General features: G+C 34.4%; 1 long non-coding RNA gene across 1 annotated transcript; it reads left to right on the top strand.

The window, feature by feature from the left end:
* On the top strand, positions 2,884–3,525 carry LOC110267079. Its single transcript, XR_002354409.1, has 2 exons — positions 2,884–3,059; positions 3,269–3,525. It is a non-coding gene; the product is annotated as an uncharacterized LOC110267079 (long non-coding RNA).

Raw genomic sequence — 6,435 nt, 5'->3', positions numbered from 1 at the left:
CTCAACACCTCCAAGAACAGATTTTATCACACAAAACCCTCTTCCAAGCTTTCCAAAATCACCAATCAAGCTCCAATATTTACATATACGCAACCTAAGCCACAATCATCATACCCAGACACAACATCTCAATACCCAAACATCATAGAACAACAAATTACACTAGGGTTAAGAATCTTACCACACCCAAGGTCTAAGGAGACAAGATTAACCTTCTCCTTCAAGAGAGTTGGGTCCTATAACATCAAAGAGCCCAAAATCTCAACATTTCATCCATGAAACTCGAAAACAAGGGCTGGAATTTCGAAGAGCAAAACGTGGCTTACCTCAAGATTAATTGTATAGGTTTTGTAGGGCTCTCCTCAGTGAACGCGTGGCCGCAAACGGTGCGGCGATCGGAGTTCTAGATCAAAAGTTATGGTGGTTTGAAGATCAACCAAGGGAGAGAACTTGAGAGAGTGTTCTTCCCTTCCTCTCCACCATTTCAACGTGTGTTTGTGTGTTGTGAGGAGAGAGAGTGCTGAAAACTAGGGTTTTGGTTTAGTTTAGTTGGGCCAAGGGCCCATTTTGGGTCCGGTTGGCCCGGTTTGGCCCGTTCGGTCCAATCTTGGTCCGATTTCTATAAAATTGGTACCGAAATTCTCGTCTCAATCTCCTCTATCATATTAAGCCATAAAAATAACATTTTTGGCTTTCTAGAATAAATTATCATTTATGGATTAATTAGCCATTAATTAACCGGGTCTTACACATATATATTTTATCCTAATTCTAAATTCCCAAATCACAACTTAACATTACCCTAATATCACAAAATCCCTAATTGATACCCTAATTTTACAAAATGCACAATGCATACGTTCAGAGAAAAGGAAAGAAACGAGAAGCAGAGGGGAAACGGGAAGAAGAAGAGAAGAGGAGGGGAAGGGAGTCGTCGCGCCTTGCCTGCCCGTCGCCACCGTTCCGTGGAGTCCGCCTTGGTCCCGGTTGAACAGGGATGAAGGAGAGGCGTCGAGAGAGAGATGCGATGGAGGTCAAAAGGAGGAGCTGCCATCACTGCCATCTCGTCCATGGAGCCGCCGTCGTGCTTCGAGGTCATCGCTCTGTGTCACTGAGAGAAGCCCGAGATGGAGATGAGGGAGACGCGAGCCAAGGACTGCGACGAGGAGGAAAAGCCACCGTCACCTTCACTGGAGCCGCGATTGCTGTCACCATTCTGCCTATCCCTGAGCCGCTAATACCACCATATTCTTCCAATTTCATTCCTGTTCCATGAGAGTTGGCTACTGCAGTTTCTGTTTTGGGGTTTTCCGCCATTGAAGCTACCATCAACAGCGCCACTCTCCATTTTGATTCCAATTCCGTAATTTGAAAACCTGTAATGTTCTCTACCCTTAATTTTGCTGCATTTTGTTTATCTCTGCATTCTTATTTTGATTCCATTAGTAAGCACCTCTGTCTTAGTATCGCTGAGTTCTGCTTAAATGATTGAAATTGTCACTGCTGCGGGCATACTCAAAGTTGGTGCCGCTGCCGCTGTTCCGGATTGCATTAAAATTGACGTTGTTGCTGTTTCAGTTGATGCGGCTGCCACTGTCCTTGGTTGCAGTAGGATTATCACTGCTGAAATTAGAAACGAAATAGGGGTTGTCTTGTTCAAATTATGCGATTGCGACATCGAGGTAGGGGGTTTAATTTAAATGGTTTTTTATTTAAGAATGCCCACAAGGTTTATTGAGTAACTGCAAATAGGTTTAATGGCTGTGAGTAATTGATTGATTATATGAATGTTGATTTATGATTGAGATTGTGATTAGAATGATTGAAATTTTGATTGGAACTCTGATTGAATTTGTTGATTTTATGAAATTGATTATGCGTGGATTATGAATTGTTTGCTGAGAGATTGTTGTGAATTCTGTATTTTGATGGATTAAATTGAAATTGTTACTGTTGAACTGGTTATTTGATTATTGTAACGGACTTAGTTGGTGATTGATTGGAGTTGGGTTTAAAGAATAGTTGGAGGGCTAAATACTTCTGCAATAAATAATTCATGTCAATTAATGTTATTTCCTGTGCTTGCCAAATTGGTTTTGTTGATAAACAGTTGTTGAGTTTATTTGCATGTTTCTAGGCTCAACGTGTAGGTTGCTTGTTGAAGAAAATTCTGCAAGTCATTGAGTTGCGTGTTTCACATCAAGCAGAAAGCATAAAAAATGTAAAATTAACTTTATATGTTCATTGCCTCCCTAGAGAATTCAAGTTTTTCAGTTATCCTTGAAGAATGACTGTTTTACTATGTTGCATATATGAAGCAAACAATATTTTCAAGGCTTGTGAGGAGAAGTACCAATCAAGAATAAATGCACTTGAAACTCTTGCGGCTGGGGCCACTGAAGAGAATAAGGTAGTTTCTTTGTTGATTGAGCTAGGGGTGTGGAACTTTGCTGTAGGGAATAGAAATGCATATGAGTTCTGTTGCTGAGAAGGTATTTCTTTATAGATCCTCATTTTTGTTAGAAGTTAAAACTTGAAGTTGTTATTTTCAGCATGATTAAGTAGCTCAAATTGATTGGACTGTCAGCTCATGTTGCTTATTGTACACAAAGCTAGTTTTTATGTAAATTTGTTTAAAACTATGCAGCATTGTTACCTTTGTATATAATAAAGTTTGTATAATTGAAAAAGGACTACCTTTTAATAATTTTTAAAAGTAAATGATGATTTGATTAATATTGAAATGCTTTAGCATTTAAAATTACAAAACATGTTTTCCAGCTTCCAACTCTAGTTCTGTTTGGCTATTAACTTCAGTCAGTTGTTTCTTCAGGTTTCTTTGCAGCTTGAACAAAGTAAGTTTTGTCGATTGCCAATCTAGAGCTTTTCAGATTTGCTTTGTTGTTTATGTTGCTTCATTTTTTATTTCCATTTTCTTTTTACTTGTGCTATATTTATATTATTTGGTGCTTTATAGGAATTGAGAGCTGCAATGAAGTCTGTCAAAAATGAAGTGTTAAAAACAAAAAGAAGCTACTCAGAGGATTTCAAGTACTTTGGTAATATATACTGTATCTCTTTAAGTACTTTATATTGTTTTATGATGTGTCATATACTATGATGTGGATGTGTGTTGTATAGTGTGTACTAGCTATTATATGTGTGATGTATATATGTTTTTATGATATATTTTTTTTCCTAAGTTGAAGAAGAATAAATGTAGGTGTTTATGTCTAATGTGACTTTATTTTGCATGTTAATGAAGCAGGTGTTGAGCTTTCAAATGGTAAAGTGGCTGAAACAAAAGTTCTCGAGCGTTGAGAAGAAAGAATAGCAATACCAGAAACAATCTATCCTAGCAGAGTCTAAGTTGTATTGCTCTCACGCCTGTGGAACAACTCTGTTAATAGTGTCTATTTAGTGTTACTGTATATATCACTGTGTATAAAACTAAGATTGAGACAAGTGTATTCACTCAACTATATTGATATGTTAGCTGGTTACTTTAATTACAACTTATCTTAATTGTTGATTATCTTTTTATTTTTAGATTTATTTTATAATTATCATCATTTTGGGATGTGATTATGCTTAAAAAAATTTTAAATCTCATAAAACAAAATAGGCTATGGTCACGGTAAAAACCGTGACCATAGATAAGGCTATGGTCACGGTTTTAAGGTGGGGTGATCATAGAGGCTATAGTCACGGTGAAAAACCGTGACCATAGATAAGGCTATGGTCACGTTTTTAAGGAGGGGTGACCATAGAGGCTATGGTCACGGTGAAAACCGTGGCCATAGATAGGGCTATGGTCACGGTTTTAAGGAGGGGTGACCATAGAGGCTATGATCACGGTAAAAACCGTGGCCATAGATAGGGCTATGGTCACAGTTTTAAGTGGGGTGACCATAGAGGCTATGGTCACGGTTTTAAGGTGGGGTGACCATAGAGTTATGGTCACGGCAAAAACCGTGACCATAGATAAGGCTATGGTCACGGTTTTGAGGAGGGTGACCTTAGAAGCTATGGTCACGGCCAAAACTGTGACCATAGATAAGGCTATGGTCACGGTTTTAAGGAAGGGTGACCATAGAGGCTATGGTCACAGCCAAAACCATGACCATAGATATGGCTATAGTCACGGTTTTTATGCGTGACCATAGATTGTCCTATGATCACGGTTAAAAACCGTGGCCTAAAGTGTCAGAATTTGAAAATTGTAACCGTGACCATAGGTAAAAAAAACCGTGACCATAGACCTATGACCACGGCAAAATAGGCCACGATAAAAAACCGTGATCATAGGTCTAAAACCGTGACCATAGATCTATGGTCACCCTTTTCACTAGCTATGGTCACGGTTTTTACCATGACCATAGGCCTTTTTATGGTTGAATAAAATTAGAAATGATTTAAAAATAAGAGAACACCTTAAGAAAAAAGTAAAAAAGTTTAATTGAAAATTAGTTAATTATATATGTATAATTACGATTGCAGTCTGAATGTGAATGTGTTCGCGATTTTAGTTGCAATTTCAGTTGCGAACTATATATATTGAACTTGAATTCTTTTTGTGTTGTTGCGATTTTGAGTTTTGATTGGAAATGTATATTAGTGTGAGTGTTAGGGGCCAGCACTTTTGTTAAATTATGGCCAGCACTTAACCATTAAAAAGAAATTGAATGATTTTATACCATTAGATATAATTTTACATCATTCAAAACATCATTAATGGTTAATTGATGACTAAAAACTACAAAATATGCTGACCCCCTAGACTTTCTCATTGTTTAATTTTCAAACATTTAAGAATTTGAGAATTGAAGTGATTTTGTGAGAATAAAGAGCGTTAATTATTTTTATCTGTGATTTTTTTTCAGTAATTTGTTACACATTTATTAATAAAAAAAATTGTAAAACTTTTACAACTAATTTTATAGCATAAGACGAGAAATATTACTTACAAATTTCTGCTGCAAAAAAAAATTTTCATACAAATATTCGCAGCAAAATTTAAAGATAATTTGGCAACGTGTTTGGACATTGTCATATTCACATCACAGCAACAAAATTTGCGAATTTAATTGCAAATTTTTATTACGAAATTAGCTGCAAATCCCAGTCTTATTATGTGGATTTTGTTAAAAACATGCAAGTTGTTGTGAATTTAGATGCAAAGTGTTTGCTATAGATGTTCTTGAAAAATTTTATTTCTTGTGATGTTTTTCTACCAATTTGTTTCCTACAAATTTAGCCTGAATAAACTTTTTTACAAATTTTATTGCGAATTGCATTGCTGCAAATTTGCTACAAAAATTTTATTAAAGAATTAGCTGCAAATTTCGTTATTATGGTTTTAACTACAAAATTTTATTGCAATGTTAGTTGTGAATTTTAATTTTTATAAATTTTGCTGTAAATTTTATTGTTGTAAATTTTGCTGCGAAATATTTCTTACAAAATTAGTCACAAATTTTATTTTATGCAAATTTTGCTACCATTTTGTTATTGCGGATTTTACTATGAAAACATTGCGGGGTTATATGTGAATTTGGTTTTCTGTAAATTTTAGTTCAAATGTTGTTGAAATAGCGTATTTTATTGAATACATAGTCAAATTAATTCTTAAAAGATTATTCATTCTCCAAATTAGTCTTTGAAAGATTTATTTAATCAAATTCATCTTTTGAATATTTTAAATTAGCCATGTTAGTCCTACCATTATTTTATTTGTCAATTGTGTCAAAATTTACTAACGTGACAGGTTAAGTGATGTTCCAACACATACCTAAGAGTCTTAATTGATTATTAACATGATTAGTTTATAAAATTAGATCAAATTAATCTCAAATTAAGGGATTCTAATGTCTTAAGTTCTTCTCTCAATTAGGTTTTGATTTGATCTAATTTTAAAAACTAATAATGTTAATAGTCAATTAAGACTCGTAGGTATGTATTGATGTATCATTTAATGTGTTATATTAGTAAATTTTGACACCATCAATAAACAAAATAACGAAAAAACTAACATAACTAATTTAAAATATTTAAATAATAAATTTAATTAAAAAAATCTTTCAGAGAGACTAATTTCAAATAATCCTTCAAAAACTAATTTCATCATTTACTCTATTTTACTGCAAAAACTTCATTTCATTGTTTATCGGGCCTATTAACTTGTTACGAGGCACTAAATTCGATGGTCCAAAACGTTTGGACCATTAAATGGTCCCGTAACAAAACATGTTTTTTAAGTTTTTAATAACTATTAAATAATCCAAAAACTAAATTTACTCTATTTTACTGCAAAAACTTCATTTCATTGTTTATCGGGCCTATTAACTTGTTACGAGGCACTAAATTCGATGGTCCAAAACGTTTGGACCATTAAATGGTCCCGTAACAAAACATGTTTTTTGTTTTTTAAGTAAC

The sequence above is a fragment of the Arachis ipaensis genome, chromosome B09 (assembly GCF_000816755.2).
Source record: "Arachis ipaensis cultivar K30076 chromosome B09, Araip1.1, whole genome shotgun sequence".
Classification (NCBI taxonomy): domain Eukaryota; kingdom Viridiplantae; phylum Streptophyta; class Magnoliopsida; order Fabales; family Fabaceae; genus Arachis; species Arachis ipaensis.
Note: the sequence above shows the minus strand (reverse complement) of the source record. Positions and strands in the feature narration are given on the sequence as shown.